The sequence below is a fragment of the Hippoglossus stenolepis genome, chromosome 11 (genome assembly GCF_022539355.2).
Source record: "Hippoglossus stenolepis isolate QCI-W04-F060 chromosome 11, HSTE1.2, whole genome shotgun sequence".
NCBI lineage: Eukaryota > Metazoa > Chordata > Actinopteri > Pleuronectiformes > Pleuronectidae > Hippoglossus > Hippoglossus stenolepis.
Genome location: NC_061493.1, coordinates 3,625,829 through 3,635,900, shown reverse-complemented (window position 1 = coordinate 3,635,900; position 10,072 = coordinate 3,625,829).

Here is a 10,072-nt window from a genome sequence, read left to right as displayed (position 1 = left end):
AGTCTCAAGAAAAGTTTGACAGAAAAGGAAAGTGGGTTTGCAGAGAAGAGGTTCACTTCCAACTCAAGGTAATCATTGAAAAACAGTTCCCACATGTTGTGTTTGATTCAGCTCAGCTTTATTTCCAAATGATCAATACATCCATAGTTTGAAACATAATGTGACGCCTGCATAAGAATTTGAATGAGAAACATCTACTCTGCTTGTCGCTTTTGACTGGAGCGGCTGACATTATGGACATGAAGGGATTAAGGGACATTAAGGATGCCCTGCATGTCCACACTAATACAGACAAACTTTATCCTCTCGAGTTTGGGCCTCTCGTCGACACACAAATGGTGTTTTAAGTCAAAACCTCTTGTCTTGGATAAGGCGACGGAACTGATAAATAAATAAATATAGATAAATATTAATAATAAATAATAAATATTCGTAGAAATATAAATAAAAAAACTCATGAGCAACTATTGTTTAGGTTTTGACGTTACTACTGTTAAAGAAGGAAAAGCTCACTAAGCATGTAGACTTTATCGCTGCCTTCTTGCCCAGCATGCTTGTTTAATGGTCCTCGTCTGGACGGTAATATTCTGTCGTGTGAACAGAGGGGGTTCTTGTGATATCTGCTGCTGCTTGTCCTATCATGGCCACATGGGTGAATGGAAGAGGTGGGATGACAACAGCAGGAGGTGTGGCTGTGACAGCCACCTGACTAGGTCTGATTCTGATCATGATTGAATTAAGTACTAAGGATAAACCAAAGACCTGACTTGATTTTGAAACTTGGATCTACAGAGGAGTGCTACAGAGGTTCTGAGGTTTGTTTCAGGCACCAAGTGTAACATATAGTACCTTTGCATGGTGGAGGATGAAGTCGCAGCTGTCAAGGAGGCCCCCCATCCTAACACTCTGGTGAGATTAAGAAGGTCTGGCTGTTGTGTTCGCTGTCAGACGTTTTCATCAGTATCTCCGTCCGTTTACCATCTGCACACACCACAAACTTCTGATAAGTTCGCTGTTGCACCCATGGCCTCAGGTAGAAGACGGGCTCTCCTGCTGTCAACCTAATGGCCCATCCATTGCAGAGCAGGTGAAGACTATGCATGGATATATCCTGAGCCCATCCCCCCCTGCCAGACATGCCAGCTGCAACATTTGTGCCACGGCATGTTGAACAGATTGTCACTTAAGCATGTACAGACAAAGCAGATCAGACAGTGGATAGACTGAGAACCATTATTGTCTCAGGTGGGTTTCCTCTCTTCAGACACTGAGGAACTAAAGCTAAACACATCCAAGTTGGATGTGCCCTGCAGGGTTTGCTGTGCCACCCTGTCGTCGTCATTTCCTGATCGTGCTGCATGATTCCCACCCAAGTACCTTTACGTCTCCAAATTATGTCTGGGGACCCTGATTTACAAAATTCCCAGATGCGCCACTGGTTTCCTCATCCATGGACTCCAAGACAATGGTCAGGGCCTACAGTCTGAACTATAAGAGGAAAGTATTTTCTGACAACATTTTAGAAAGAAAAGTTGAATTCTAAAGGGCTGTAAGCTTGTAAAATATGCAGAAATATGCTGTACATGGTCATTATCTTGCTAAGCCTGGGAAACTAAGGTAAATGTGTATCCTGCCCCAACTGCTTAATTCTCTGTCATAAAACTAAAAATAGTCTGAGAAAATGAAAATGTAATCTTTATCAGCTACAATAAAACTAGACATTTATAGAAGCAACATCAATTCCTTGTCTTATATTTGTCTTTATAATTCTGACATATTCTACAGTAACTCTCTAAGAAGAAGAAAGAACTACACAGTGTTTTGCAGGGAACAAGTTTATTCTTGTCAGAGTGAACATGGTCCAGAGCTGATGTCGTGATCACAGCTGAGAGATGGCTGCTTGCTTCATGAGAATTGGGTCACGTGTTGGACTCTCTGCACAGAGGATACTCAAAACAAGAGATACAAGAAGACAAGAGAATATTATAGGCTACTGAATTTCCCTCTATCGCAGACACAATGCAGCATTAGTGGCTCACGTGAATAGAGAGAAAATCACTCACATTTTGGGCCAAACACAGTTGTGCTGCTTTGTTTCCGTGGCTGTCACCTGTTCACAAATGCTACAAGAGACGGACACAAAAACAACACATCTTATCAAATTCACAACTTACCAGAAATATATTGTATCATGAAGTTCAATAAAGTGAAATCGAACTTATACTTCTGAGGCAAGTAACTGGCAATGGCAACCGTGACGTCAACAGTCGGTTCGTGTTAATGCTGAATTCCATTTTATTATTATTATGCATAGAAATAAATCATGTAAAGGTCCTTGAACCAATGGTATTAAATTGTTTCAATATAGGTTTAATTCGTTAGCATGTTTTACAGGGGATTTTTTCAAATGTATAATTTAATAAGAACACAAAGCACTGAACGTCCATCACTACATTGATAAAAACATAGAAGAAGAAGAAAAGAACAAGCAAAAACACACCAGACAAAAAGAAGAAATGCTACCAATATAATAATCATAAATAAATATTCAACCTTCATCTCCAGCATTCATAGAATAATACAATTGATAATAAGAATAATTATTATTCCTATTCTTATTCTTATTAATCTTATTATTCTGAAATAGTTAATTATTAATTAGTTGTTTGCTTGACTTTTCTCTGGATATTTTAATACTGGTGGCCACGTGAAACAATCTGATCTGAGATGAGACTTTACTTTATTATTTTATTATTATTCCATAACACTGGTGACATAATGACATTTGTGTGATCATCAGCAGGCAGAGGAGGCGTTAATAATACTGCTACTGGGAGGCGCTGCAGCACCAGAGAGGCTGTTTACCTGGATGTTGGATGAATCCACATGTCGATCTGCTCATTGAACTCAAAGCTGTAACCAGGGACTGTTTAAGATGATGAGAATCTTCTGCACAGGTCAGATGTGACTCTTTACTCTCGCAGGTTAGCTGCAGCAGCACAGCCCGGCTGGGTGGTGAATGGTTCTCGTGGCTGTGACTCAGGAGAGAAGCTGCCCTCCTCTCCTCCTCACATCTGTGCCTCAGTTTCTCCCTTGAGAAAGACTCCCTGTGTCACAGCAGCTGCAAAACATGTTTTCTTTCTACTAATAAACTTGGACCCTACGTGAAAAATGCTGCGGGTCATTGTGGAGTGCGCCAGTGGGATCCCCAAAAAGAAATTTGGAAACCCAGATCCTGCAGTAGCTGCTGTTAACTTCAGAGGTGAGAGATCAAATTGAGTCCAAAAAAATGTAGTTACTCCTCGGTAAACTGCTGTGTGCTCTGACTTCTCTCAATTACTAATTACTCACTATTTCAGTTGCTATCAAACTTTCATATTTGTCTGTCAATCCTTCAGGATCCGGGCATGCCTTTAAATATAGCAGCAGCTTATGCAACATTCTTTATATGGCAGTGATTCATTTACTAAAGATGGCACCCTTAAAAGGTCACAACAATCTTCTATACAGAGAGCTGTGGCTTTATATATCGATTTGTAATAACTTTTATATATTTGATTCCTTTGTGCACATTACCCTTTGTTCCCTCTCAATATGGCTAATGCCAGTAAAATATATTCTTTCCTTTTTGGTTACAGGTGAAAAGAAGAAAACCAAAGCGATTGATGGATCTGTGCTGCTGCTGAAAGTGGTACTAACCCCGCAACTCTGTGGAGTCAAAGTAGAACATGTCCTATTCCAAATATCCAGGCACCTGTAAACATGTTGATTCTCTTGTTCTTTACCTACCTGCTTCCCAAAGATGCAGAGAATATTTATTTTATCATTTTATATTAACTCTGCAGTGGCAATGATCGCTGCCGCCCAGGGAGATGTCATCATAGACATTGAGGAGAGACCCATCATGACGGCTGAGGTAAAGGAACATGTCATCACTAAATTCATTTGCAAACTTTTTACATGTATTGTTTTTTATTAATAAGAATCTTTGATTGCTTCACTCTCTGCAGCTCAAAGCAGAAAAGGTAAGAATCTCTTCTGCCACAAAAAGCCTACTGATCGATATCAACTATAAAAATATTCAGTTCATCATGATTCATCTCCGATGTGCAGGAGGAGGCAGTAGACTGGTGGAGTAAGTTCTTTGCCTCTATCAGAGAGGAGAAAAAGTGCAGGCCCTACTTGAAAAGACAATACGATACATTGCAGGTGAGAATGTGTCCTCGCATATTGTGAAAACACAAGAACTGATTTGATCTAAGCTTAATTATGTGCTTGGTATTTGTGCTGGGCGAAGCAGACAGGGACATGACCAGGTAGTCCTTGTTCTCATTCTTTTTGGAGTTTGCAGCGGTATATATCCTAAACAAAAAGATTTACTCTCATGCCGAGAAGTCATCAGGAAGATACCGGAGGGAGTTATTTGGAAAACCAAAGGTTGGAGTTCTGTAAAATCTTCATGTGAAAATATGGTTAGACTGAGTTAATAATAGCAAATAATTATTTTGTTTTAGGTGCCACACATAACACCTGAGTCCAATATATCTCATTTGTAACTTAATATATGTAATATGTCAGTATCGCTGTGTTGTGTGATTATCAGTTATACAAACGTGAAATAGAGATTGAAATAGACATTGATTTCTGCAGCACTTTCAAACTTCAGCGAGGAAAGACTTGAAGATGATGAAGATCGTGGGATAGTTCAAGGTAACAAAGCATCACTGTCACTCAGCCAGTTCTTATACCTGAACTTTTGTAAGGTGAACAGTCACAGCTTTTACTGTTGCATAGCTTTTGTCTGCCCTCTGGTGGATAATGCATACATTTCAGTTGAAATCAGCAAATTAGCGTAGGATTTAGTCCTTGCTTTAGGGAATGACACATCTGCAACTATGCTATATATACTAGTGCTAGTAGTAGTAAAAATATTTGTCTCTACATTAGTAAGATTTGTATCAGTTAAAGCAGCTTTTCTTCTTTGAGTGAATAATAAAGTCGCATTGTAGTGTGTCCATGTAAGCAGTAGGTGTATTTATAGGGGGATGAGGGGGATGCCATGTAAAGAGCCTGAACCTGGAGAGAGCCCTCTGCTGGTTGTGTTGAGCACATCATATGTTTGTACCAGCTGGGGTTAAACCAAGCGTTGTCTCCTCCTCCTCATCCTCCTCCTTCTTCCTCTTCTGTGATGGAAGTTTAGTGGGGAAGAGCGAAAGGTTAAGGGAAGTGGTTTCATACTTCTTTGTATTTCTTACTGTGTTTATTGTATGATCATTGTGTGTAGTATTTGTGCAGTGTTTATGTATTGTTAGTGTAACCCTGGGGGAGAGCCACTCTCTGCTTTAAACTTTGAGCAGAATAATTATGTGTGCCTAGTGGTATATATACAGTAAACTGCAATGCGTTGCACACATATTATTATTTTAATTCTAGTGTTTGTGTGTAGGTATATGGAATTATTTATCATTCATTCATTCACATTGATTTAAATAATAAAGATGTTTTTGACAATGTGTCATAAATAAAGTTATTTGAAAGTGAAACAAAAATCTTCTTCTTCTGGTTTTCCCTCCATCTCTCTCTGTCGTCCAATCACCTGTGACCCTATCTGCCCCTCCCCCCTCACACTGATTCATGGAGGACAGATAAAGGAGTTCAGACCATTTTACATGTTAGTTTATTAACAGGATGAACAGATCACCAGTGAACCTTCTGCGTGTGGGTCAAGAAACTATTTAATGTTGGTCTGGACCAGGTAGCAGATCAAGGGTTTTTTAAAATCACTTTCGAATTCTCTGAAGATACAAAACAATCTGACTAACTGATATTTGTGTGTGTGTGTGTGTGTGTGTGTGTGTGTGTGTGTGTGTGTGTGTGTGTGTGTGTGTGTGTGTGTGTGTGTGTGTGTGTGTGTGTGTGTGTGTGTGTGTGTGTGTGTGTGTGTGTGTGTGTGTGTGTGTGTGTGTGTGTGTGTGTGATATTGAATTTAACTGTGGTCTCATAAGGAGACTGTTGGACCAGAGAGGGGAGAGAGTGATATTATAGTTCAGATTTAGATTTGACATAAAAAGATACAATTATTTTATGCATTTGGTTTTTCACACAGTTACACCTTGTAAACAAGATTTAATCTAACATCCGTCACAGTTTTATTCACTTTAAATATTTTCCTGGACAAAGGTCACTGTGAGCTTGTGAATGCAATATCTCATAAATCTCATACATATTCACTTGGACTCACTGATTAACAGATCGTTGGTCAAAGGTCATGGTGGCCTCAACCACTGATTCTCAAGGCTGCTTGAGGCAATGTCTTCAACTTTTGATTAATTTTCACTTGGACGAAGATTTTGAAGTGATGAAGTTTCAGTGGTTAAAGGTCAAAGGTCCCAGTGTCATATGAATCTGAACAGCATATAAATATGTTCACAGAAACTGTGCTGTTTGACGGAGGCATACGACCACAGTGCAGTAATTCTAGTTTTTTTGTCCTTCAAAGTCAAAATTGAATTTGTTTAATTTTTTTGTTTTATCTCAGGTTCGTCCTTATATAAAGTCTATCATTTGTTTCTGAGGGTTTCTGTCTCACAATCCTGTTTTCTTACCTTTCATAAAGTCCTGTTGGGAGAAAAGTGAAGAGCACAGATGTAAAATATCATCATCGAACAATATTTGAACACACGTCTGTTTGTTTGGCACTAAAAATATAAATTGCTGCATTGAAAACAGTGTCAGTCATTTATGAAACCAAACTATGATGAAACTAATTAAATTTAAGAAACTTCAAATACGTTGGATAGAAAAAAAAAATGAGGCACGTCATAGTTCAGACTTAGATTTGATATTAAAAGACACAATTATTTTATGCATTGTGTTTAATAAAATCAGTGTCATTCAATAAATGTTGAACCCTAAACAGGAACAATTTTACCAAATGTCGCATAAAAGCAAATATAAGAGAAAAGTCCCAAAAATGTATCTGAATGTTTTTCTCCTCTCCTCTGGTGTTAATCATCTCATGATGTAATGACCTTTTTGTATAATCAATATTTGAATGACCTTAAACAGCTACACCAATAAAATACCTAATGACTGTTTCAACAGAGAACTGACTCCTTCACTCATCTCGTCCTGAGAAACACAAGCAAAATGATTAGGTTCTGTGTTTTATTTATTTTTAATAATAAAACTTTCTTCTATCTTTTCTTCTATGTTATTGGTTTGATTTGCTTCACCAACCTTCTGCTGCTGGTAGATGTCGGTCAGAGAAGCTGTAATTAAACCTCTGCTTAAAAAGCCCACTCTTGATCCAGAGGTTTTAGCTAATTATAGACCCACATCAAACCTGCCCTTCATTTCAAAAATCCTAGAAAAAGCTGTTGCTAACCAGCTGTGTGATTACTTAGATAGTAATGGTCTGTTCGAAAACTTTCAGTCAGGATTTAGAATCCAGAACAGAAACAGCACTATTAAAAGTTACCAAGGACCTTTTTATGGCATCAGATAATGGACTTTTCTCTAGACTCGTCCTGTTAGATCTTAGTGCAGCATTTCACACCATGGATCATAAGATTGTGCTAGAGACTGGAACAACATGTAGGGATTAAAGGAACGGCACAAGTCTGGTTTAAGGGTCCAGTGGGTAAGATTTAGGTGAAAGGGATCTTTTGGCAGAAATATTATTTCAGAAATATTATTTCAGTCAGACAACTCACGTTTGAATGTTTATTCAACAGTAGAACAGGTTTAGTGTTTGGTGTCTAGGCTCCGACTTAATCACTCCCCCATATGATACACAGGAATGATGGGAGTGATGAGCTAATACTGTAACCCCCAAAACTGCGCAAATTCGGAGCCTGACGGTTGGATCGGTATCTGCTATGTGTGTGCCATTCGCAGCCGTGGGTGGCCATTCTCCGTTGGCGCATTGGCCTGCGGGAGAATATACTACCTAGTGAGACTGATATGTGCGCCATTCACCGCCGCAGTGTGGCCATTCTCCGTTGGCGCATTGGCCTGCGGGAGAATATACTACCTAGTGAAAACTGTTATGTGCGCCATTCACCGCCGCGGTGTGGCTATTCTCCGTTGGCGCATTGGCCTGCGGGAGAATATACTACCTAGTGAAAACTGTTATGTGCGCCATTCACCGCCGCGGCGTGGCCATTCTCCGTTGGCGCATTGGCCTGCGGGAGAATATACTACTTAGTGACACTGCATAAGGTTAGAGGGGAATGTACTACCATGTGAATGTGGATCCTCGGAAGCATGTAACAGTGAATAACCAGCGGATCGAATGCTCTAAACCCAGCAACCACCAGATTTGCAATGAATAGAATTTTACATCGGAACAGATATACACTTTATTCAGGCTCAAGGGGGCAGGAACTCATGATCTTTTGGGCATGCAGAATGTCCTCCTTATGGAACCTGACATAGCGTTGGTATGCAGAGGATGACCAGCGGCCCAGGGATTTAAGAGTGGCGGCAGGCAGATGTAGAGCTGCAGTCGTCGCTGCACCAATTCTTAATGAGTGAGGAGAGTAATGTTCGGGTGGTAGGCCACAGCTCCGGACCAGATCATGAAGCATAGTAGAAAACCAGGATCTCATCATGGGTTTGCGGCCATCGATGGTGAAGAGAGGTGCCAATCGATGGATTTGGAAGCGGTGATGCAGAAATTTTGTCATGGAAGAGAAGGGGCAGAAAGAAGTATTCTTTTTTGCAATGTAAATTAGAGTGCCTTGACTAAATCTATCCATTTTGGAGTGTTTTAAATACACTGAGTACATGTGCTCTTCTAGTGTTACATCAGAAAGAGTGAGGTCATGCTGGGGATCAAAGGCAAGAGACCTTGTAGTGTATTCACCACACCTTAGAAACCCAAAGAAAGCCATCAATAGGACAGTTTCCAGCATCGAATCGAAGTACGGTGAAAAACAACCCTGTCTTAACCTTAATACCAATTTGTGCACCAGTGCAATAGTGAGGGGAAGTCTTTGGTCTTTGCCTGGAGGACGTGCCTTTTTAAGGCCATTGAGGATCAGCTGGATGGAGGGATTCGTGAGGAGACTTTGGGAGGCTGGATCTTGACATCTCATTTGAAACTGAATGCCTGCTAGCATAGCTTTAATACTTTGTGCTTTCAGATTGCGGGATTCAAATGAGTACACGATGAAGCGCAAATTTTTGTTGGTAGAGGACTGATGAGGAGGCTGGCGCAAAAGGAAGAGTAGAAAACCAAGCTGAGTCATATTTTTTTAATAGTGCTTTTGGCTAAACCAAGTCTCATGTATTTCGAGGCAGTGTGCAGCAGATCCTGCAGGGGCTTGGACGTGTTCAAATGATGATCATCTGATTGAACGGAGGGCATGGAATGCTGGAGGGCCTGGGGACAAATTGCTTTGAATTCCTGAAATTTGAAACGAGAAAGAGCGTCAGCTACACGATTTTGGTGCCCAGGAATATAGCTAGCTCGAAGAATGAAGTTATTGAGAACGCTCAACCAGGTTAAACGTCGCATGAGATTATTTATTATCGATGTTTTTGAGCGGCCCTTATTGATGATTTCTACCGTTGCTGCATTGTCACAGAACACGGTAATTTGTTTCCTAGCCCAACTTTTTCCCCACAGAGTGCAAGCCACGACGATGGGATAGAGCTCATAAAGGGCTGTGGATTTGGATTCGTCATTGAGGCAATGGATTTCAGTTGGCCAGACATCTGCGAACCATTCGTTATTATAAAATCCCCCAAAACCAACAGAAGGGGCGGCATCGGTAAAGAACTGGATGGAATCTGAAGATTCCACGAAGTCATTATAAAAGAATGAAATACCATTCCATTCTTCGCATAACAAGGACCAGAAGCGCAGATCTGCTTGACAACCTTCATCTAGAACCACCAGATCATTTAGATTTTGGACGGAATAAGCCAATTCTATTAAGCGGGATATGAACGAGCGACCATGTGGAATTATGCGCATCGTGAAATTGAGGTGGCCTAACAGAGATAAAAGATCTCTTTTAGTGATAATGGCATTAGTCGACCGGAATTTAATAGCTGCTCTGAT